This window comes from Canis aureus, chromosome 5 (assembly GCF_053574225.1).
Source record: "Canis aureus isolate CA01 chromosome 5, VMU_Caureus_v.1.0, whole genome shotgun sequence".
Taxonomy (NCBI): domain Eukaryota; kingdom Metazoa; phylum Chordata; class Mammalia; order Carnivora; family Canidae; genus Canis; species Canis aureus.
Window position 1 is genome coordinate 15,277,113 of NC_135615.1, and position 24,061 is coordinate 15,301,173.

At 52.4% G+C, this 24,061-nt stretch overlaps 1 long non-coding RNA gene across 2 annotated transcripts; it reads left to right on the forward strand.

Annotated features, from left to right (window-relative positions):
- Nucleotides 1–4,438: 4,438 nt before the first annotated feature.
- Nucleotides 4,439–16,958, forward strand: LOC144313336 (uncharacterized). Of its 2 annotated transcripts, XR_013379003.1 has the most exons (4): nucleotides 4,439–4,579; nucleotides 15,152–15,330; nucleotides 16,092–16,237; nucleotides 16,710–16,958. It is a non-coding gene; the product is annotated as an uncharacterized LOC144313336 (long non-coding RNA). The 2 variants fall into 2 exon arrangements; XR_013379002.1 differs by lacking the exon at nucleotides 16,710–16,958 and having other exon boundaries at nucleotides 16,092–16,655.
- Nucleotides 16,959–24,061: the final 7,103 nt, after the last annotated feature.

Sequence of the window (24,061 nt, forward strand, 5' to 3'; positions counted from 1 at the left end):
ATCCAAGGGAGCCCAAGGTCCCAGCACACAGATAAGTAGCCCTTGGATGGACCCAGGGGGGCTATGACCTGGCGGCAGCAGTGCTTGTGGAATTCGGGACAGTGGTTTCAAGTGTGGATCTGGACTCTGTGTTTCTTCTAGTGCCCAATTCCTCAGTACCTGAGTTTTCCCACAGGCAGAACTGGAATGTTTATGCACCTCTCAGAGACAGTTTTAAGGAGTAATGAAATTTACAGCACTGACACTGGGGATGCATCCTCCTGACCTTCTGCCCATTGGTCTCCGTTAAGCAGATCATCATATGAGGAATGGAGTGGGAGGAAGTAGGGATTTTCAGCCTAGAGAAGAGTAGAAAAAGTATAGAAAGGTAGAACATAAAAATTGTCACATGCACGAAGGACAGATTTTTCCATGTGCCTTCCCAGGGTAGAATGGAAGCCAGCAGCAAAAGTTCTAGAAAGCCGGATTTCTGCTTCACTTAAAAAAAAGAACCTTCTGAGCACCTGGGTGGCTCAGTGGCTGAGTGTCTGCCTTTGGCTCAGGGGGTGACCCCGGGGTCCTGGGATGTAGTCCCACGTCGGGCTCCCCATGGGGAGCCTGCTTCTCCCTCTGCCTGTGTCTCTGCCTCTCTCTGTGTCTCTCACGAATAAATGAATAAAATCTTTGGGGAAAAAAAGGATCTTCTAAGAACAAAAGGTGACCCAAAAGCCTTGCCTTTAAGGCAGTACTGAGTCACCAATCACTAATTATTTCAGTGGGGCTGAGCGATCATGGGGCTGTTGGGGTAGAGAGGATTTCTGAGTTAAGTTGAAGACTAGACAGATAAGCTCTCACATCACTCCCAATTCCAAGAGCCTGTGTTTCTGCCACTTGGCCTTTTTGCCTTTGGAGCTATTTGAAAATAATTTACAATTCATTCTCAATACCATTTTATCAACTTCCAGCCAGAGCTACAATCTCCAGGAGGCCTCCCTCTCCATGCTCCTCTGGTGGCAGAAATGTCTCCTTTGTGGCTGTTGATCTCATTACGGGAAAAGCTCACAATATGAGTCCTGCTTCCAGGTAAGAGCCAGAACTCAAATTCTCAGCACTGCTGGAAGGATGAAGCCTTGGCCCTTCCAAAGCTCCCATTTGAGACTTGAATTTGGAAGTAAATAACCTGAAGGAAGAAAACGGGGAGAAGGGAGCCCCCCACTGGAGTCTGTGGCTGGGTTTCAGGAACGCTCCGGGAAGAATAGCCTCAGCTCTGACTCTTCGTGCCTCCTAACATCACCTAAGAGAATGGCTAGATATCCATTTTTTCTTTGTTGTTGGGCACACACAGAGCTGGACCACCTCTCCCACTCTTCCTTGCTCTTGCGTATGGCCACATGGCTGAATCTGAGTAATGGAAAGTGGGCAGAAATGATGGACTTCTGTGCCTGGTCCCTAAAACCTATGGTTCAATCTTCCATGCTCTTATCTCCAAGCACGGTGCAGAGGATCCAGTGGAAGACAAGATCCCTAGAAAGTTGGTGGAGCCACTAGAATAAAGGAGTCTGGGCCCTTGAGTTCCCCAACTAGATTGTGATGTGAATGTAAAATAAGCCTCTTACTGCTTAAGCTGCTTTGATTCGGAGGTTGTTATAGGGTTAACAACCCTTCCTAATACTTAATAAATCCATTTTTTGCTGAACAAGCTAAAGTAGATTTCATTTTTTATGACTAAGAGTTCTGAGTGTTGGACTTTCCTACATGATCTGCCCTCAAGAGGTCTGATTTGTTGATTTGATAGAGCTGGAGGCATCTGGCTCTGCTTAGACTTCTCCCTCTAAAGGGAGGAGGAGGTAGGACAGACAGCTCCAGCCGGTGCTGCAGCCCAGAAATCCCATCCTTCCTCAGGCCCAGGCCCAGAAGTTTCTCTAAGGAGACTCAGCTTCTCCTCTTTCCTGGTCATGGCAGGGCCTGTGTCTTCACCCCTCACACCCTACTAGATGCTTGTAGAATTCAGGCATGTTCCTCTTCCTGGGGCTCTCCAACTCAGTTTACAGAATCCTAACCTTTCCCTTTATTATTAGGTGAAGCCAGCTCTGGGTCAGGAGCCCAAAGAGTTATCTTGAAGGAAATTAACTTGTGCCTAGTAGAAATCAGGCTTTGAGTTAGTGCAGTAGGTCCCCTTTGGCATGACAGGCCTACACACCCTCATAATCCCCTCTCCTCTCCCTGCCAGGTGCAACCCTATGGCAGCCTGTTTGTAGTTTGTGACTGACTCTCCTCTCCCATTTGATTGGACTAGGCCTGGGCACACGATCCTAGCTGGGCCAGTCCCAGACTGTGTCCCTGAAATCTGGAAAGGCACTCTCAGACCAGCTGCCCTCAGATCATCTCACTGTTGAACGCTGCTGATGTAAACTGATAAACAGTGTGGGTGGGACCGTCTTCTATGCAGAACAGACTCGGAAACAGGCCTGGGGAATCCAATCGGCTAACAAAAACAAAACAAATAGAGAAGAAAACGTGAGTGAAGAAGAAACTAGGAACTTTCTGTACCTGGCTGCATTCCATGTTGTGGGCCTCTGAGCAAACCCTCTATCCATAAAACAAAATTTCTCTAGTTTGCTTAAGCTAGTTGGAGTCAGTGTGTAAATTCTAAAATCGAAGGTCTCAGCCGATACAGGAAGAAACAGAAAATGTCACCCCCACAAGACTGCGTATCTGGGAAACCAAGGCACCTCCTGGCTTGTCATGAACTGGAAAACCTAAAAATATTCAGCGCTAGGGAAAACGCAGTGGCCAGGCAGATCTCTTGGGATATTTATGGGTAAGTGAAAAAAGGATGTGTTTCTCCAGTCCGGCTGCAGCTTCACATGAGAGCAGGGCAAAGGCAGAAGGCCCCGGGAAGTGGGGTGACTTACCCGCGCCCCCACAGGCAGCCGGAGCTGGGGCTAGCATCTCGGCCCAGGCCTGCAAGCGGCAAGGTCAAGTCAAACCCCAAACCTGAAACCCTTTTAGAGAGAGCATCCCTTCCAGGCACTGGGCGCTGGCAGGCGGCGAGCTAGCCAGACAAGTAAGCAAGCACGTGTTGCTAGGCCGGCGACAAGTGACGCGGCTCGCTCCCTAGCCGCCCCCCCTCCCCGCCCCCGAACCCGTCCCCCGAGCCGCCTAGACACCGCGCCCCCCGCGCCCCCCGCGCCCCCGCGCACACGTGCGCACCCGGCGGGCCCGGGAGCAGCTGCAGAGGCCGCGCGGCCGGGGAGGGAGGCGGGGGGCTCCGCGCGCCCCGCGCCCCGCCCCGCCCCGCCGCGCGTCGCTCCGCCTCACCCCGCCTCACCCCGCCTCACCCCTGCGCCGCGGGGAGGGCCCCGCCCGCCGGGCCTTTCAGAGTTAATTAGCCTTCATGCATATGGATGCCGGCGCCGACTGCGAGCGCCGCCGAGGTCACAACCCGACCCCGGCGAGGCGCGCCTAAAGAAAGGACCACTTCTCCCGGCTCCGTCCCTAATTGAAAGCCAAGTTGTCGGGCGCTGCGCCGTGGGCGCGATCGCCGCCCCCCCGGTGACCCGCAGGCCCTCGAGGCCGCCCCGCCAGCCTCCCCCTGCCCCGCCGCCCTCGCGGGGTGCGCGCAGGGAGTGCGCTCCGCAGCCTTCCTCCTCCACCACGGTTTTCATTTCCTGTCACTTAGAGCTGGAAGCATTTATGGAATATCACATGGTTTTCGTTTACGCAGGAAATCAGCTGCAGTTGGGAGAAGATACCGACTGACTTTTGGTGTTTGTGTTTTAAATCCACCCTCGAATGCGCGCACACGCACACACACGCGCGCGCACACGCACACGCACACGCACACACAGCACCAGCTGGCAGCATTTTGCTTTGAAAGAGTTTTCCTTTCGGATCCAGAGTCCCCGTTCTCCGGAGCGGCCGGTGATTGTTCAGAGAGCGCTCGATTTCTGGCACGTGGTAATCGGTTTAGGCGAAGAAAGCCCCGCAAGAGACAGAGACGCTGGTGCCCCCCGCCCCCTGCACCCCCAGCGCAGCTGCGCGATGCCCCGCCTCCCGGGGGGCGCGCGACGCGGGTGTCCGCGGGGGGTGGGGGTGGGGGGGGCGGGGGGGGGCTGCGGCCGTCGGTCCGCCGCGGGCAGCGCTCTGCTGGGGCCGGAACAGAGCCGCGAGCTGCGCCCACCCCGCTTGCCCCAGGTCCTCGCCGTGTCACTCTTGCTCCTGACCCGGCCGCGACCCATCAGCCCGGGAACCAGAGAACCGCCGGGCTTGCCTACGGAGATGGGCCCCGAGGATGGGGGAGACGGCGGTTGTTCCCCGCGCCCCGGCCTCCGGTGGCCGCGGAGCTGCGGGCTCCTGACGCGCAGCGCCCCAGAGACGGCCCTCCCCGGGGACCCCCTCCCGGCTCCGGTGTGGCCCCCGCAGCCTCTCCCTCCCCACCCCCGCTCGGGGGGGGGGGGGGGGGGCCACCGCGCGGCCCTGGGCAACGGCGCCACCTGGTGGGCAGCGCCCTCCGCAAACGTCCGCCTTCCTCCGCCAGGGTGCTGAACAGTCCCTGCGGCCTGATGGAGATGGGGTGCCCAGAACGGGTTCGGGCCAGGTAGGGGCCCCCGCCGCGAACTGAAATGGAAATGATCTCTGTCCCTAAGCAGAGGACAAGAGGTTCTCCTTTCATGCCGTGTACTAAGACATTCCACATGATTTAAGACTGGAACCCCACCTACCCCCGCCCCAGTAAAGTGGAAAATGTCCTAGAAGAGATATGATTTAGATATGTACTTAAGAATGAACTGGTTTCTAGGCTCCTAGGGAAGGAAGAAAGCAAAGAGCAGGGAACCCTCCCCCCTAGGTCCAGAAGGGGCAGGAGGTGGCACTGAGCGCTGTGGCCACCCTTCAAGGGCAGGGGTCATCCGTACGGTGAGACTGAGACGAGGAGGTGGTGAGGCGCTGGCTGTGGAGGCGGGGTACAACACAGTGCTGTGCACCGATCAGGGGTGGGCAGGGAGCCTCCAGAGAACAATGAGTTCCGTGGGGCGCCCCCAGGGCCCAACCTCCCTCTGTAGTTGCTGTGCCCCAGGCAGCTGAGTCCCATTTAATGGAGACTCTCAGCCTCACCATGACCATCCTCTTCCGCTCCTCTCCCCCCAGCCTGTAAAACCAACAGCCATCTGTGTGAACATGAGCCCCACATTTTTATGGGCTGCCTACTGGCGGCTGCGGGACAAGTGCAGGACAAAAGCTTCTTGCTACAGCCCTTTCCGTCTCCAGTATTAAACTGTGTAACGTGACCCGCTCTCTGAAACCAAATATTTGCAAGGACACCCAGAAGCCACCTGGCTACCACATCTCTTGATCAGGCTGGTCATTTGTGCTGTGAAAATCCCACCTGGGGATTTTTCTCAGCTTCTGAGAGGTCAGCAGGGAAAAGCAGGGGAGCCTGGGGTCTGGCTGCCACAGGCAGGCTCCAGGTTGGGGTGTGCAGACTCCATCTCAGTTGGGCCTGGGACCCGACTGGAAGAAATCTGTTCCTTTCCACAGCAGGCAGCCCTGGTCTCCGTCTGAGGCCCTAAACTGTTTTCTTCCCAGGAACTGCCTTCACCTCATGTTGCTTATTACCTAATTGATGAACTATTTGAGTCAGCGTGGTGCTACTTTGAGGCTCTTGAGCTCTGCACTAGCTCTGCCCTGACAAGCTTGCAGAGAGCAGTCCCTTGCAGGCCCAATGCACTGATGTGGTACATTTCAAGATGCATCTTCTTGCTCTCTCTTGCTCTCTCCCTCTCTCTTCCACACAGCACTCCTCTTTCTTCTCCTCTCTCTCTGGAAGTATGGAGTTTATTGGCCTGGGGGTGGGAGGAAGGATCACAAACTTAATTACTATAAGACCCAACCCCTGCCTGGCTGTGTTGGTTTCAGGGTGGTTCTCAGTGAAGCACTAGGGCACACCCTCTCTCTGGTTAGGGCTCCTCCTGGTCCCCGTGGCTTGGCGGAAAAGTGGAGGGTTTTTTGGAAGGAGGGGCAAGTTTTGAGAGGAAAAATCAGAGGCCTGAGAGCTTCTCAAACCACACGGGCCCCATCGAAGCCCAGTCTCACCGGGGTGGCTGCAGCCTCTCCCAGAGACAGCCTTCCCTGAAGCAGTGAGTGCCTCCACTCACCTGCACCTATGGCTTTACCATCGGAGATTTAATTTTAAATAAATCGACATTTCAATGTGTATTTATTCCTGTTGCATTTACAAAAACCCAAATCCAAACCCAACCTCCTGGTAATATGCCAGAAGAGATATATAATGACGTTGTTTAGCGGCAACTGTGTTATTCGGTGTTGTTGACAGTAAAATAAATTAACATAATAAACATAATTTGCTCAAAAAACGGCTAAGGAAAAGCAGATGGTTAGCACATTTCACAGGACCTGTTGGTCCAAGTTTGCACGGATGTTTAGACATTGTGCTGCCTGCAACAGATGCTCGCCTGGGTCCCCACATGACGCGTGGGGCACAGGCCCGGGGGAGGGCCCTTTCTGGGGGGTGCAGGGCGGCCGCACAAGTCGGGTCCCAGCCAGGGCCGGCCCAGGGCAGGGGCATCCAGGGCGCTGGCGAGGTCTCCCAGTGAGGTCTCCCAGCGAGGTCTCCCAGCGAGGTCTTCCAGCAGCTGGCCATTCCAATGCTAGCCCTGCCTGCCCAGTGCCCATCCTTTGTGCACCTGGAACAATCGAGCTTTCTTCCGGTGAGGGGATGGCCCCTGAGTCCTCCGGATGCTGCCATCGAGCCTCAAGCCTTGCAGTGGCTTCAGGGACCAGTGGGCCCTGTCTGAATGCTCAGAGTGGTGCCTAACAAGTTATTTTTTAGGAGGAAGACCTACCAGGGCCCAGGAAGCCGGGGGGGGGGGGGGCTGTTCTCTTTCCTTCCCCAAGTTGGAGGGGAGGGAGTATGCAGGTCACTGCCATCCAGGTCCTGGTGGCCAGGGCATGCCAGGCTCTTCCCCCAGCTCCTTTTGGTGGCTTGGGGGGGTGTCAGGCCTATGACAGTAAAGAGGACCGTTACCAGCATTCAGAATGGCCCAAGAAGCTCCTGGAAGTTCCTGTACTGCCTGGGCACCTGTATGCAGAACCCTGGGTTAATACTGGAGACCAGAGATGGCTCAGATGTGGTCTCTGACAGGAAAGAACTCAGGGCAGGAGGCTCAATGGTACAGGAGACAACCAGAAAGACAGATGCCTGTTGTAGGACGGCCTGGATGCTGTAGCTTGGCTGTGAACACTGCAGTGAACCCGAGTCCAGCTCCTGGCTCCCGAAGTGGGATTGTTGGGAAGGCTGGATATAATGGCTGTTACAGCGTGCTATGCCCACACGTGCCGTGGGCTGGCTAGGTGGCAGCCATCTTTAATCTTGTTGGCAACATCTACAAAAGTAGCATTCTCCCGGGGTCCAGAAGACGAGGAGGAACATATGCAGGGGTCTAATGGGCCACTCAAACAGCACAACCAAGACCTAACTGTCCCCAGCAGCTCCCGACTGATCTCCAGCTCACTTTCTGCTGCTACAAGCCATCTTTCATCCAACAGCCCCCAAAGCAGAACATGCTGCTCCTCTGCTCAGAACCTGCTATGGGGCCGGGTTCTCTGGGATGCAAGGCAAGACAGAGTCAGAAGGCTTATGATGGGGAAAACCCGTGAGGGAGAAAGGGGTGAGGCAGCAGTAGGATTCTGGGGAGTCTTCAGACCAGGATTCAGGCCCGACACCTGGGGAAAGAGAGACAGAGGAAGATGGGAGTAGCCACAGCCATGGACCACAGTGCTGCTTGAGGAAGTCTGTACCAGCCCGGCAGGGAGCACCGTGTTGGGGGTCCCAGCTCCAGCACTCCTGTATGGGTCAGTCATGGGGCAGAGCATGGCCTAGGGTCGAATGCTGGGTGGATCTTGACTACATTGCATCTGGAAGCTGTCCGCTGACCACTTTCCTCCTAGATGTTTCTATCCTGAAGGGAGAATGGAGCAGCACACCCGGAGGGCACCACTCTGACCTGTGGGTTCCCATAGCACTTAGAGCAATAAGCCCCTGCTCTCCAAGCTCCTGCCTGCTTTGTCACACTCCTCTTTCCCCCGCCTCACCCCCAGCCCCAGCCACTGTGCTCCATGCCCTGGATCCTCCGACAAGGCCAGCTTCTCCCAGTGTTGTTCCCAGGACGCTGACCTCCTCCTCTTCCCCTGGTGGATACTTCTTGCAGTTGAGGTCTGAGTTCAGATGTCAGCACGGCCTTCCCTGCACTCTGAAGTCGCCCCATCCCCACCCCCCATCACCGTCTTCCACCGCACCTTATTTCAGTTTTGCATAGCCCTTATCGCTGTCTACATTCTGTGTGTTTCTTCTGGCTGTTGTTTATGTGTGTAGGGATTGTGTCACTTGTGGAGATCAGGGGCCTTTGCCGATTGTTTACCACCGTGTTTCTACTTGACGCGCAGTAGCCACACAATCTGTATATGATGCAGGCATGAATGCAAGACCCAGAAAGGCTGGGAGCACTAGAATTTAGTAGCTGAGTGCTCTGAGCAAGGTTTTGCCCACTTTTCGAACAAAAAAGAATTAGATACTGAGTGTTTGTGGGCCTCAGCTCTGTTCCCCTGGGGCCCTCAGAGAAGTCTAATAGGAAAATCTAACAGGGAAAGTGCTCTGAAAAACCAAGGGCACCAGACCCATTGAAGTTATTTATGCCTTATTTAAACTTTTTAGGACTTTTAGCATAACAACCACTGTGATGTGCTAACATGCCAGTGAAGGATGGATCAAAATCTCTTCCCCCAACATCCCTTCTCTCTGAGTAGTTTTTAAAAATCCTTTGACATAAAAGACCTGCTTTTGTCATCTAACCCAGGAGGCTGGCTCAACCGTTGGCAATTTAGTTATTACCAGTATGAATGTTCTAGAACATGCCAGTAATTTGCTCTATGACCTTGGGCACTTTTCAAGCATAATTCTTAGGTTATTTTGCAGGGGCAGTGGGAGACTGTAGCTATACAAAAGTCTTCTGGCTGACAGTTATAAACAAACTTTTGCAATTGATACTTATATACCCAAACCAAGGAAAACGTTCCCCCACAACCACACCCAATAACAACCTTGAAAACCCTGAAATTTCCAATTATCCCAAATCCTTTAGGCTCGCAGAACATAGCCCTCTCAGTACTGTGTGTACCGTGCTAGCGAATCATCCCAAAACTATTACAAAAACTCCAACTGGGGCCATGGCAGCTGCGGCACAGATGTTCTGCATAGCAGCTAGGGCATTGTTTAGTATCAGTAAACACTATCTCTAAGACCTAAAACGTGAGCGTGGAGCTAGAAATAGTGATAACAAGAGCTATGCCGACCATTTGCAGGGAAATGGGATAAGACTCAGGACTGAGAACAGACCCCTCCCTCCCACATGGAATGCCCAATTTCAGAGCACCCTGGGATGTAGGTGGTGAGTGTTGGCAGGTCCCAGGCTCGGATCTCTGTGCCAAATGGCCAGTTTGCTCCTAGAGATGGATGCCTGGAGTTTGTGCTAAACCTGAACACCCCAATTTGTGGTTCTCAAGTGCTGGATCCACCCTTTGGCATTTACCTAGCAGATGTCTCAAAAGATTTAACTCTGCATGTGCTAATTTCTAAGCCACTCAGGTTGTGGTCAGTTCAGCCACAGCCAGTTCAAAAGAAGTAACTCCCGACTAGATACCATCTCTCCAGGATAGCTGGCTAGTGCTCTCATTTCTGCCAGAACAGGCACACTTTAGAGATGACAAGCCACCATGCTGAGCCTCAGAGCTCACCAGAGGTTCCTTGAGGTGTGATGTTAAATCAGTGCACGTACACACCAGCAGGAGGCGATGAGGTCAATCCCAGAGCACCACTGGACTGAGCCCAGAGGGGACCTGAGGGATGGGCTAGTCCAACCCTCATTTTGTAGAGGTAGACCTAGGCCAAAAGGGTGACATGATTGTCCAAGGTCACATGGCCAGATAGAAGCATTTAGAACTGCACCTCAGACCAGTTTGATGCTTGGTGTCAATATTTACTTCCATTTAGTCCTTTTGTAGTTGTGCCTCATCTTTTTTTTTTTTTTTTTTTAAGATTTTATTTATTCACGAAAGACACAGAGAGAGAGGCAGAGACAGAGGCAAAGAGAGGAGCAGGCTTCCTGTGGGGAGCCCAATGTGGGACTCGATCTCAGGACCCCAGGATCACACCCTGAGCTGAAGGCAGATGCTCAATCACTGAGCCACCCAGGCATCCCTGTGCCTCATCTTTTAAGTGCAATCATTGCAGAGTGATTAGTACATCCTCAATTAAAGGGAAATTCTTCAATAAATGTCTGACATGTTTTTTTAAAAAGTCAACCAAAGCAGCATATCACCCTGAGAATCTGAATTTAAAGGTTCCTCATTCTGTAGTATGGGAAAGATTTGGGAGAAGAACACGAGGTTTTAAACTGGTCCAATCCCAAGGACATTTATCCTTAGAAAGTAGAAGTCTAGGGGCGTCTATATGGCTCTAAAATTGTTAAGAAAGGGCCAAGATTCTAGAAAGTCTTGTTTGCGTATATTCCAGTCTACCCCAGGGTTGTAAGTCCGATCACTGTGTGAGCTACAGGGTCATGTGCCGCTCTGAGTGTTGGGGGCGGGCCCAGGGTGGACACCTCTCAGGGACTGCCTGCACCAGGGGGGGATTTGAGACAGGGACAGCCTTCTCAGGCCACCTGGAAAAAGCTCCCTTTCATCTCTTCTGGTCTAGACCAGGGTATGTGCATGCTCTCTGACCCGTTACACTATGTGTTGTCTGACTTGAATCTTCCAGAAAAGGAAAGAATTTCAGGACCTTTTTTATTGGTGAGGGGGAGTTTGCAAAGTTCTTCACTAAGTCTTACTCTCCCTATTTCAAAGGAAGACTGTTTTCCAAAGTGGCCTATGGTGACTATGGGAATTAGGGCCTGGTCAGGAGCAAAACCTTCAAACCCTGGCCACTGTTCCGTGGCCCTCATGAACCAGCATTAAGAAACGAGAGCAGAGAAATGCCCCAGCTAATCTGAGCCTACAGAGCAGCTGGTGAAGGGTGGGAGGAATAGACAACTGCACAAGGATAGCCTTCCATGTTTTCCCAACAGCCCTGCAGTGTTTTAGGCAGGGGGCCCCCAATCATGACAGTCGATGCTGGGACTCATGGGAGGCAGATCTGGGAGCATCTGTGATCGTTAGACCAATATTCTTGGAGCATCTGCCACTTGCCAGGCACTGTGCTGGGCACCAGGGCCACAAGGATTGGGAAGCAAGCTGCTATCCTTGCCCTTGGCAGATGCAGGAGGGAGACTATTTCTGGTCCATCAGAAAATGCCCCAGGACAGGGGCGGTGCATGTGTGCTCTTTGAAAAGCAGCTCAGGCCTAGAGAACCTGTCCAGCAAGCCCTGGCAATGGTGGTAGAGGCTGCTGGATGTGCCTCTCACAACTCTCTATTCCTCTGGACCACTCCGGTGAGTGTGGGATGGAGGTGCTGGCCCCAGCTCCTTGTCACTCTGATGTTGGACCATATTCCCATGTGTGTTTGTACCTGGCTGTTCTTCTAGCACTAACTTCAGTATTTGCAAGCACTATAGGGTCCTGAGAAGGCAGCAGGAGCAGCCAAGCCCTGCTTCCTCTCTCTGGCCAGGTGAGCTAAGGCAATGGGGTTGAATTATAACCAAGACCTGGGGCCAGGTGAGGCCTGAGAGGAGATTGGTGCTGAATGAGGACTGGCTCAAGCCATAATCCTCCTCTCCCAGCTCATGCTTATTGCTCTTAAAATAAAGGTGGGTGCTATAGGTAGCACCCAAGACAGGACAGGTCTCTGGACACCTTTCAGCATGGATCCTGAAAGCAGCTGAGGGAGCAGCCCCCAACATACACATTGCCTCAGGCCTTGTGGACTAAAAAATGCCATTTAAAAATAATTAGAGGTGATTGATAATTAATTTCAGAAATAGCCTTTGCCAAATAACTCATTAAATGTAATCTCCCTGGGTGTCAGTTCTGCTCATCGTCAGGCCTTTGGCACTCATGGAAAGCAATACAGAGTTTAGCTAAAGTTTCCATTTGGAATCTTTGCTGTTTTCAGCTACTTTTCTGATGTGTGAGCCCTCTGACGTCCCAGCAGAGTCCATCCTGGTTCTCTGCAGGCCGGGATTGTGTGGTGTGTGTGTGTGTGTGTGTGTGTGTGTGTGTGTGTAGGGTGGGGTGGGGGGAGGGTCTTGCAGGGTATTAGATTGGAGGTCTCCTTGGGCTTCTCTGAGGCAACCACAGCAAAGGTGAGAAATTCTCACTTCCATACTTAGGTCCTCCTTGATCTTTTCTCTGAGGTGGACTTAACCAGCGAGTGTCCAGTGAGGGAGGGAAGGGGAATGTGGAATTGTGGGGTGTGTATGCCAGGGAGCATGCAAGAGGCTAGATGATTGTAGCTGGGTGAATGGAATTTTCTTTCCCCTTTTTCCATGTAAGTCAGCAGTTGGCTTTGTTTTTGCTGTACGGGTGGGCTCCTGGCAACAAAACTGGACATAACCAGGGAGACACAAGGGACCCAAAGAGCTGTGACACAGGCCCTTGCCTTTCGGCGACTCATACTCTACTGAGAGAATTGGGATGTGTGTGTGTGTGTGTGTATGTGTGATATAAAAACAATAAAACTCTCCATTGACGGTAGAATGTGATGTCAGATGAAGGATTTGGACAATGATCCCTTTTAGAAGTCTAAGAGAAGTTGCTAACCCTTTCATTGTGGTCCTGGAAATCCTTCACAGAGAAAAGGAGATTTAAGTGCTGGCCTAAAAACATGGTAGAGTTTGAAAAAAATTGGTGGGGATGGGGATGCGGTGGAGGACGGCAAGCATAAACCCAGGCGCAGGACAACACAGAGCACTTTGCACAGTGGGCTCATTGGCCCGGTGGCCTGAGGGGGTGATAGGCAAGTGAGGCTGCAGACATGGGTCAGGACCCAATTATGCAGGGCCTTGAATGCTAAATTTTAATCTGATAGAATATTTGTTCTAAAAGAAGTGACGAGGGTGCCAGGGTGGCTCAGTGGTTGAGTGTCTGCCTTCGACTCAGGTCATGATCCTGGGGTCCTGGAATCGAGTCCCATGTAGGGCTTCCCACAGGGAGCCTGCTTCTCCCTCTACCTATGCCTCTGCCTCTTTCTCTGTGTGTCTCATGAGTAAATAAATAAAATCTAAAAAAAAAAAAGAAAAAGTGATGAGATCTGGGTGTGAGTTAGGTTTTTCCATTTATAATGGAAGGTATTGTAGGGGAGCTTTTGCCAGCCCCCAAATGTGGTACCTCAAGAAACTCTGGCTATGGGGCACAGAATGAATGATGGGGGTACAAAACAGTCTTCTCGATTTGCAACTCTGAGAATATGTTGTGCCCCAAGTGACAGAAAAGACCCCAAATAACATTGACTTAAGAATAATTAGTTTCTCTCACATTCTAAAAATTCAGGAGTAGGTTGTTCAGGGATTGGATGGTTTTCTATGGTATCAGGGATCCAGACTGCTTCTAACTTACTGATCTGCAGTGCATAACTTTTCTTCTCAATATCTTCTCATGGGTCAGGATGGCTGCTGCAACTCCAGCCTTCACATGTCATCCCAGGCAATGGGATGAAGTATGGAAAACTAAACATGATCATGAGTTCCTTGACAATCCTACCACTGAGACGTGGGGATTATATTTTCTCCCCTTGAGTGGACTATTTTGTCTGCTGAAGATGGCAGAAGTGATTTATACCAGTTTCCAAGACCAAGTCTTAAGAAAATGGCAGCTTCCACCATTTCTAGGAACATTCTAAAAGCTGTGAGCTGCCATGTGACACACTGGACTATCCTGATGGCCATGCTGGAGAGACCCTATGTAAGGACTGTGTTTGACAGGCTCTGTTAAGTACAGCCTTCCAGCCTTCTCCATCAAGGTGCCAGCTATGTGAACAAAGCCATCTTGGCCCCCATTGGCCAGCCCACCCCCAGCTGAATATCACCAACCTACCCTGTAGAGGAAAAAAAACACCACCCAATGGGTTCTATCCCACTTTTAGATCCACAAAATGGGGTAAGACAATAAAAATTATTGTTTTAAGCCACTAAGTTTTGGGGTAATTTGTTATGCAGCAACAGATGGCTACAACAAAATTTGGTACCTGGAATTAGGCTGCTGCCATAACAAAAAGCTAACACATGACAGCGTTGGGATGAAGCATTGGGCAAGATCTGGGAGGACCTTGCAAGGATTGTTAATAAAAGCTGGAGGGACTTCAGAAAGACTGTTTTGAGAGCCTGGAGGGTAGTGAGGAAAATGTTATTGGAGGCTACACAGGAAGTTTGGCAGCATTGTTGCCTGTGGTCACATGGAAAATGGAAAGGATACCCAATGGATGTAAGGTTCTGGCTGAGGAGTCACCAGGCAGAAGATGGAATGTACCACTAGCTGCTTCCAGCTGCCTGGGAGAGCTACCAGAAGAGAGGGATGGACTAGGGAAGGTATTATTAAGCACAGAACAGAGCTCAGAGGACATCTAAAGGGGCCAGGACTTCCTGAGTCTCATTCCCACCATCTCCCACCAAAAGGGTCTCATGGTACAGGACAAAGATCAGATGCAGGAGACTCTCTGCACAGCATGGCCTCGGGCTGACGATCTCAAGGTAGCTGGAAGATTTAAGACTTTAGAAAGACTTCAGGATATACCTAGTGGGCTTCTAGGAGTCCTAAAGGCATGCCTTGTAGAATTTCTCAGACAAGAGGGAGTTTAAAAATGTTAAGGGCACAAGGGATGCCTGGGTGGCTCAGTCGGTTAAGCGTCTGCCTTCAGCACAGGTCATGATCCCTGGGTCCTGGGATCCAGCCCCACTTTGGGCTCCCTGCTGGGGGAGCTTCTTTCTCCCTCTCCTCCCCTCTTGTACTCTCTCTCCCTATATATATCTCTCTCTGTCTGTGTCAAATAAATAAAATCTTAAAACAAAACAAAACAACAGAATGTTAAGGGCATTTCCCACAATAGCTCCTGAGTAAGCCACAGGGCGGACATGGCTCTAACCAGAGAACTGGAGATGTGAGTCTGGCTGGATTTTCAAATTGTGATGGATCCACTTAGGCTTCCCCTTCTCTCTCCATTTGAAGGGAAGGTGTTAAATGGAGCTTTCCTACCCCGATGTCATCATCATTTGTTGCGTGTGTGGGAGCCATGGAATTCTTTCTTGAGTTCAGTCTTCAGGACATGGGGCACCAGACTCGAGGAGCTGCTTCTGAAGAAGCACCCGGATGGACCTCCTTGGGGAATGTGATGCAGGACATTGCAAGTGAGCCCGAAGCTGTGCTGGGAAGAGACTTTGGGTGGGGGGAGGGGGGTCCTGGTATGTTGTGTGTGGAACAAATGGAAGTAACCAGTGCTGGAGTGTGGTCTGTGGCAGAGGAAACATAGCACGGGTTCTTTGATGCTTGCCCACCACGCTCTGGGTTTGGATCACAAACCGGTTGGATTTGTTTGAGGTAACTTTCAGTCTGGTTTAAATGCAAATGAAAACATTGCAGGTTAATCCTTGGTGTCTACAAATAATCTGTCAGCATGTCACTTCTGAAAAACCTGAGCTAGACTCTGAGGGATGACAAATTGATGACACTGTATGGGGGAGGGGCGTGGGGTGAAGTGGTGGAGACATAAAACAACCCAGCAGGAGGGGGACTGGCCCCTGGGCCCGCCTGCACACCCCCAGGTTCCTGTCCGGCCATGGAGGGAGCCCCTCAATGGGGGAGGTGACACAGTCTAATGGACTTTAGTGGACCCTCACGGAAGGTCACGTGAGAGAGGGCAGAGGCAGCAGGAGCTGAGGGGCCTGTGATGAGACACAGCTCCCCAGATAGGCCACAACAGGGGACTTCCGGCAGGTACCTCCTCAGCTGTCTGTGGCTGTGTCCCTGAACTCCTCCCTGCGGGAGGTCCCACTCCACGGGAGGGAGAAGCACAACTGGCAGGTGGGTCCAGGGACAAGGAGGCCCCGCCACAGCCCCTGGGGGCACAGCCTCCCTTGCTCTGCGTGCTCCCCTTGGATTTTTCTTGTAGCTCTGCTGCTGCACCCAACTGTGTCTGTCCCACTGTTCTTCTGAAGGCACGTCTGTCTCCAAAGGACCAGTTTAGAGATGATGATTAAGCCCAGACTCGAAGGGCAGGGAGGGCCCACGTGAATCCCACTGCGGAGCAGGACAAACGTATGTGAGAGAGAGGGTCTCCCCACACCCCCGGCGCTTCTTTCCCTCTCTCCCAGAAACCCCTTTCTCTGCTCTCCATCTGTCAGAGACTTTAAATAACTGAATTAAACGGATTATATTGCACACAATCATAATTGCCTCGAGTCAAACAATAAAAAAGTTTTACTGCTCTTCTGCAGTTGAGTTGTTATAAGGAAAGTAAAGGAAAGTGTGCCAACTTAAGAGCCCGGAACTAAGTTTCCTCTGGGGACAAAGGCCAAGCTGTCAACTCACTGCCACCCCTTTCCGCCCCTGGGGCGCCGGTCAGGCCTTGCTCCCCACCCAGAACTGTGACTGCAGGCACCGAGGGAGGGAGGGAGGACGCAGAGCTGGTCCTGCGAGTCCAGTCCTTCCCTTTTCTTCATAACTTTTTCCTAAATGAGGCAAGTGCTCCACTATAGAAATGTCAAGCATTTTCCAAATGACGTTCCAGGTAGAGCCAGTCAAGCCGCCTTTCTGAGAAAGCACTTAAAGTCCAGCTCCAGGAGCCGATGTCAGCCTTCTGGCCCCTCCCCTGCCAGGAAGGACGCAGGTGGGGCGGCCGCGCCCGGATCGCCAGGGGCTGGCCCCCGAAACCACGACGGCGACGGCGACGGCGTGCTGAAGGAAGCCGGGGCGGATGGGCCGCACGTTTGAAAACATACATTCTTTGATTCCAGATGGGATGTGCCTTCCCATCAGGAGAGGGAACAAGCGAGCCAGGCTGCCGCTCGCTCGGGGCTCCTGGAGCTCAGCCTCGCGCTGGCCTCCCCCCCCCCCCCCCCCCCCGCGGGGCCTGGGTGCAGCTCCGCGCCCACCGCGCCCACCGCGCCCACCTGGGGACCCGCCCGCCCCCGGCCACGCGGCCAAGGCGTCCGGCGGAGCTGGGGGGCTGCCTGCGGCTCTCGTTTCAGGAAGCAGCGAGGCCTCCGGCCTAATTGTAGGGGTGGCAGCGCCGAGGCAGCCGCAGGCCTTTCCTTTGCCAACAAAAAGGCTGAAGTCCGGGCCTCCCAGGTTTCATTTCAAAGAAAGCTACCCCCCACCTCGTTTCCCCTAAGTGCTGCCTTCACAGAGTGGAAATGGAGACTTTTATTTGTCCCTGCCCACTGCTTTCTGCACCCCACCTGCTTCTGAGGGGGTCTCATGGGTAAATTACTCATGTCCTGCTAATCAGTTCCAGGACCTGCGACAGGAAAGTGACAGAGGCCAGTTACCACAGGGCTCCTCCTCCTCCTCCTCCTCCTCCTCCGAGGGGCCCTGGACCTGGCCATTGGCTTCCAGGCAGGGGGGGGGCTCCAGGGACGGCCCTCCGGGAGCACCGGCGGGTTCAGCTGGGGCTCATCTGGATGAGAACTGCAGAACAGCTTCCTGCTCAGGCCTCTTGACCCGGCCGGTGGGGTCTGAGCTGGGGCAGGAGGAAGCAGTTGCTGCCTCTCCCGCCCCCTCACCAGCTCCCAGTAAGCAGGGCAGGGCCACAGGGCCTTACATGACTCAGCTGGACCACATTTTTTTTAAGATTTATTTAGTTATTTATTCATGATAGATGGAGAGAGAAAAAGAGAGAGGCAGAGACACAGGAGGAGGGAAAAGCAGGCTCCACACCGGGAGCCCCACGCGGGACTCGATCCCGGGACTCCAGGATCGTGCCCTGGGCCAAAGGCAGGCGCCAAACCGCTGGATCACATTTTTAAAGGAATATTTGATTTATTAAAATTAGAAAATTTAAAGACCTGGTCCTTCTTAAACTTGTAAGTTCAGCTTCCAATAAATCTAGCATTTGTTTTAAGCTTGAAATGTTTGATCCCATCTATTTTGTTAAGAGAGAGCGTGCGCATATGTGCACATTCAGGGCAGGAGCGGGGACAGAGAGAGAGAGACGGAATCCTAAACAGACTCCATACCCAGCCAGCATGGTGCCCGATCTGGGGCTCCATCTCACGACCCTGAGATCACAACCCCGAAATCATGACCCTGAGATCACGACCTGAGCCGAAATCATGAATCAGACTCTTAATGGACTAAGCCACCCAGGCACCCTGTTTGGCCCCATTTTGATCCATCACCTTACCTTGCTGGCACACTTTAAAGCTTGAAAGTTTTCATGAGATCTTCCGTAATAGTCTTAGATTTCCCCGCAGTTCAGTCCAGCCAGTTTCCCTTTGTCCCTCTTCCTGTCTGAATGCCCCATCATTTCAGGGGAAAATATGACTCAGAAATAATGTTCAAATGTGAAGTTTCCTCAAATGTAGACACTGGGAACTTGGTTCTCAGCAGGATCTATTTCAGTGTATGTGCTGTGACCATGTGGCATACAAATTTTCAGGGCCTGGAGCAAGCTGACAGACCAGAACATTTCAGGAAGAGCCCCTCTCTCTGCATCCCTTCTACTTCTGCCTGGAAGGCTGGGTCTAAGCATGCATCAGGGTGGGCTGCTGGCAGTGCACATCTTCCCCTCGGGAGCCTGGGTGGATTTGGAGCACCTCCCCCCCAGTCGCTCCCAGGCCAGTCTCCGTCCCCAGGTGCTCTCATCCCAGGCCTGGGAGTGAAGCAAGGTCGCTCGCTCACCTGGGGCACCCTTCAGGTCACCTAGGGTCATACTTCCACACCTCATCTCCACACCCCAACTCACAACCGTTATTCAGTAAATGAGCAGCCCATAACTAATCTAATCTTTTAGGATTTCTCCAATGGCCCTATTATATATTTCGTAAAACTGGTTTTGTATTGATGGATAAGTCTGTGAGACGGGACCTTTCAGGTGTGACTCGGAAGAGAAATTCATTGCTGGAAAATTAGGGAAACTTCATGTTTTAAATACACACGCACACACACACGCATGCACATGTACGCGTGCACCCCTCCCCCCGACTTTTACAATAATATATATATATTTTTTAAAGATTTTATTTATTTATTCATGAGAGAGAGAGAGAGAGAGAGAGAGGCAAAGACACAGGCAGAGGAAGAAACAGGCTCCATGCAGGCAGCCTGACATGGAACTCAATCCGGGGTCTCCAGGATCATGCCCTGGGCCAAAGGCAGGCCCTAAACCGCTGTGCCACCTAGGGATCCCACAATAATATATTTTTAACGAAGGAAGTCTTTGGAGGGTTTGAAATGAGTCCCTTCCTGTGCTATCCCTGGACTCTAAGCAGAGGTCGTTAACAACGATGGGGGACTTGAGTCACCAGTTACAGTCATGCCCCGTGTAGCCCGTCGCTTGCAGGCCTGAGCCAGACTAATAGCCCAGGGTTAGTGCGAGCAGTCTTGGCTCGGCTTGCTGAAAACCAGTAGTTGTGTAACCAACACCCTGACTAGGTAATTTGAAAGCTGCCCTAGGGATCCATATATTTTAATTTCAAGACCTTAATTCACGAGCAAGTCTATTAGATGAGGAACAGGCTTGGGGAACTGCACAGAGTAAAGAAAATGTCCACCAGGCCAATTAGACCGAGTCTGGACCTTTAGCAGCTCCCGTGCTGGGGACGTCCTGCCCGGAAGAAAGTGAACATCACTTCACTGGTTTGCATGTGTTTCAGGGATGAGGGATTTCTGCTTTTGCTCAGGTTGACTTATTTTTCTTTTCCTTGGTAATCGCTGAAAAACAAAATAAAACCTCCCGTGAGCCTTTTTGGAGCTTCTGGAAAAGTCTCTTTGCTGAGGATAGCTGAATCTGAGAAGAGCTGAGAGCAGAGCTGGAAGCCACTACTCCGCAGCGCTTTCTGTCCTGGGTGTGTCTGGGTGCTCACGGGGCTCCCCAGGATGCCGGGAGGGAGCAGGGGCTGTCCTGGGGCTGTCGGCGAAACAAACCACACCGCACCGGGTTTGTGTTGGCTGCAGGCACCGGAAAACCTTGCTGATGGTACAAAGGGACGGCTTCACCATACTGGGAGCAGAATTAAGAAAAAGAAAAAAAGATGGCCAAAAAAAGGGGAAAAAAGAAGTTTACAATGTCTTAGTATGAGGATCCTTTTAATCCAAAGCTACCATCTTATGCACTGAAGGCCACTCTGAGGCAGTTTCCAATGTAACCCCCCCCCCCCCCGCAGGGGGTTTAAGGCGGGGATGCTGGGCCTTCCATTCCAGGGTGCGTGTCCTGCAGTCCTGTGGGAAGGCCACGCTTCCTTAGGTGGGCCAGTGGCGTTCCTAAAAACAAGGGAGACAGTCTGTGGAGTTGGTTTGACCGGGGGAGAGACTGCCGCGGTGTCCCTCCCTGCCCTTGGCACCTGCGCTGCCCCGACCCGGGTGGCCACCCCGGCTTGGACCCCGGTGCCCGCAGACACCGACGGGGCAGTGGGGGCTTGCACACTTCTTGCCCACAGCTCGCTGGGTCTGCCCGGGCCACGGAGGGGATGGCTGTGCCCTCGACGCTGGGCTCCGTGGGACCCTCTGGGATTCGAAGCTTTCCATCTCCTCCAAGTCCCGTCTCTCGTCTTTCTACACTGATATCGTCGCTTACCCCTCAGTGGGACCCTGAGGAGACCATAGGTGGCAGGAGGAGGGCTCCCACGGAAGCTGCATGTGCTGGGCAGAAGAGGACGTGGGGCACGGAGGTCACGTGGTATGGGCTGGGCCTCTTACTTGGGGGCAGGGGTGAGACATTACATGGTCCCCGCAGGGCCCATTGGGCATCTGTGACATCATCCTGAGCCCCCCAGCCCTCACCTTCTGCAGCTCCTGCCTCACTCTTGTCATTGCTTCCCAGGGAGGCTGGGGGTTCCCCCAGGGCCCTGCACTGTCTGCGGCCGATGTCACATCTCGCTGCGCGGCTACCACGTCCTGCCCATCGTTGCCTTCACACCCCATCTCCTCGGTGTCACAGGGCCGTGCGCAGCTCTTCAGCTCCCAGGAAGGGAATAGCCTGTAGGAATCGCTTACTGTTTTTTTGTTTTGTTTTGTTTTTTGTTTTTGTATTGACTGACGCCCACCTTCTTCTGGAAAGCACTTAAGGTGACTCAGAAGGTATGTCAAATACCGCTAGATGGGATAAAGTACTTTCTGACTAAACGAGTTTTAGTTCTTTCCAGCTCTGAGAACGGGAGAGTTGACGTGTAGGAGATGCCTTCTCCGCAAAGGTGTACACAGAAATCTGAAGTAGAGGCCTAAAGAAGCAGTCCTGAGTCTGGAAGGAAGGCCCAGCACCTGGCACCTCTCGTTTGGCTGTGGGGCAGCTGAGAGTGCCTCCGAAGTCATGCCTGTAAATCTTTCTGACCCACTGGGGTGTGTGACACTTGGGGAGAAGCATGGTCGGCCACCTCTGTGTCGAAAGCTTGGGAGAGAAAGCCCACAGGAAGTGTGTGATAGAACTTCTGGCCTGATTTGTGCCCAGCCCTGGGGACCATTGTTCATAAAGTCTACAGGAGATGATAGCACACTTTCATCACTTACCCCTAGGCTAGGGGCCAGACGCTACTGCCTTCTAAGTCTTTTTAAATGTTTGTTGCATTTCATGGACCATCCAGTGTCTGTACTGGATTTTTTAGCACAGAAACAGACTCTGGTGAGTTTCTGCAGAAAAGGAATTTCATGGAAAAATGGCAGGTAGCTCACAGAATGTGTGGAAATCTGCAGATGCTGGAAATGGTGGGAGCAAGGATGGGGGTGGGTGGGTGGGTGGGTAGCAAGATGACCTTGTGGGAACTTGGTCCCGTTGATGCTGCTGACTCACCACCAAGTGGGTCCTTGCCCTTGCCACCCTGGAGTCACAAAACTGCCACTGCTATAGCCATTCCTCAGTGGCCTCAGCTCCTCCTCACTCCCTTGAGAATTAAGCCTGGGGGTTGCCTCTGTGAAGGCAACCCTTCATAGAGCCTGATGCAGGGCTCTATCCCAAATCAAAACTAGTGATTTGACTTTGTTTTCCTCTCTAGCTGTCCAGTTCCACTGCAGGCGGCCACCTCACCCTATAATCCTCGCAATCCTTCACCCCTCGAACACCATTCTATGACAGGTCAGACCCAGCCCAGCCCCCTAAAGCCCTGCCCTCAGCGGGCACCTCATTTCCAGCAACCTCAGGTAATAGTTTAGCTTGCTATTTCCCCATTGTGGTTCATGATCCCATCCCTGAACGCTGGAATTGCTCTGCCCTTGGCCAAGTAACAATCTGGTCTCTTCCCCATTTCCCGTGGAGTCGGTGAGTGGCAATCGGCTTACAGTGAGCAATGCATCCCCTGCTAGACTGTCAACTCCAGGAAGGCAGGAAATGAAGAGATGATTGCAATAGCACTCTGCATCACAGAGCTATACTTAGGAAATTCTTCCCTGGGATTCTAAAATCTTCCATGTACAGCCAAGATCAGCCATCAAAGAATTGTGTATGTGTTTTTCAGGGAGCAGCAATATGGTAGGTGGGATCCTTTGTTCGCTCTTTGAGGCCAGAGAGTAACCAACCTCTAGTTGTAATCTTCCAGCCTATTGCTGTTTCAAATCAGTGATGAAGCAACAGGTGGGTCTGATTACCTGCATCTATCCATGCTAACTTGGGGCGGGGGATCCAGAGCAGGGGCTTCTTCTTGCTTCCTCCTCAGTGAAGTGGATTCAAGTGGAAACCCTTAGAGCTTCATGCTAAGCTATGGCCTCTGAGTGGCTGAGGGAGGCCTCCAAAAGATTCAGGTTTGGGAATATTTGAAATGGCAATTATTTACAAGACATTGCTTTGAAAATTTTTTTAAGACTTTTTTTTTTTATTTAGAGAAAGAGAGCTTGTGTGAGCAAGGAGAGGGACAGAGGGAGAGAAAGAATCTCAAGCAGACTCCCAGCTGAGCATGGAGCCTGATGCAGGGCTCTATCCCATGACCCTGAGATCAGGACCTGAACCAAAACCAGGAGTCAGACGCTTAAACGACTGAGCCACCCAGGTGCCCTGCTTAGAAATTTTTACAGGTGAACAACGGACTGAAGTTTTTTGTTGAGTCTTTGTTGAGTGATTATCTCTGAGGCACCACCCAGAAATTGTCCAAACAAAATTCCCTCAGTTCTGAGCACACATTTCTCTATGAACTAACATGACAAATAGTGTTTCCTAGATTTGCTGGAGTCCAACTCTTTCTCGTTTCCGGGGACACCGGTGTGCCGAATACTACCCCGGGGGAAGTTATCACGTGATACTGTGTCTTGGAGAAGGCTGCCTGTTGGTAAAATGCATCATTGCATTTTAAGAGATGCTCTTAGTCCCACCCTGAAAGGGGCCTTCAGATCTTCCCGTCCAGCTTCTTAACCTAAAGGGAAACAGGGAGTACTTAAGGCCCACGCTGGCCTAGAACTCTCCTTTGCCCCTCCAAGAACTCCCAGACTCTTGTTGCTGGTTCTGGCCAAGGAGATGGAGAAGTTAATGATTTGAACCTGAAGTCTGGAGGGTTCTCAGCACTTTCTGAGGATCATGGCTTCTCTCCTGACTGGACGTGTGTTCTCCCAGTTGCTTCCCCCCATAATGTGCTAACGTTGCCTGGTTTTGAGGAGCTACACAGGCTCTCAGGACTTGGCAGGGCCCCCTGGTGCAGAGCCTGCATCTGGCTGGGACCCACCTGTCCTCCTGCCTGGTTCTCAGATGCCCTGCTCAGGGTGGGGGGTAAGGAAGGAACTCTCCCTGCCCCCCCACCCCAGAGTGGGCAGGAGGCAGCCAGCAGGCCAGAAGCCGCACAGCTGGGACTCATTCAGGGCAAGCCTGGGGCCGGTAGGCCCAGCCCCAAGTGGAACCTCATTCTCTGTCAAGTGCCGGCCAACTCCATCTGCCCCACACCTTCTTCACACGGAATGTTCTTCTGGCTTCTTTGGAAAGTAACTTTACCCTAGCCCATCCAAGCTGAG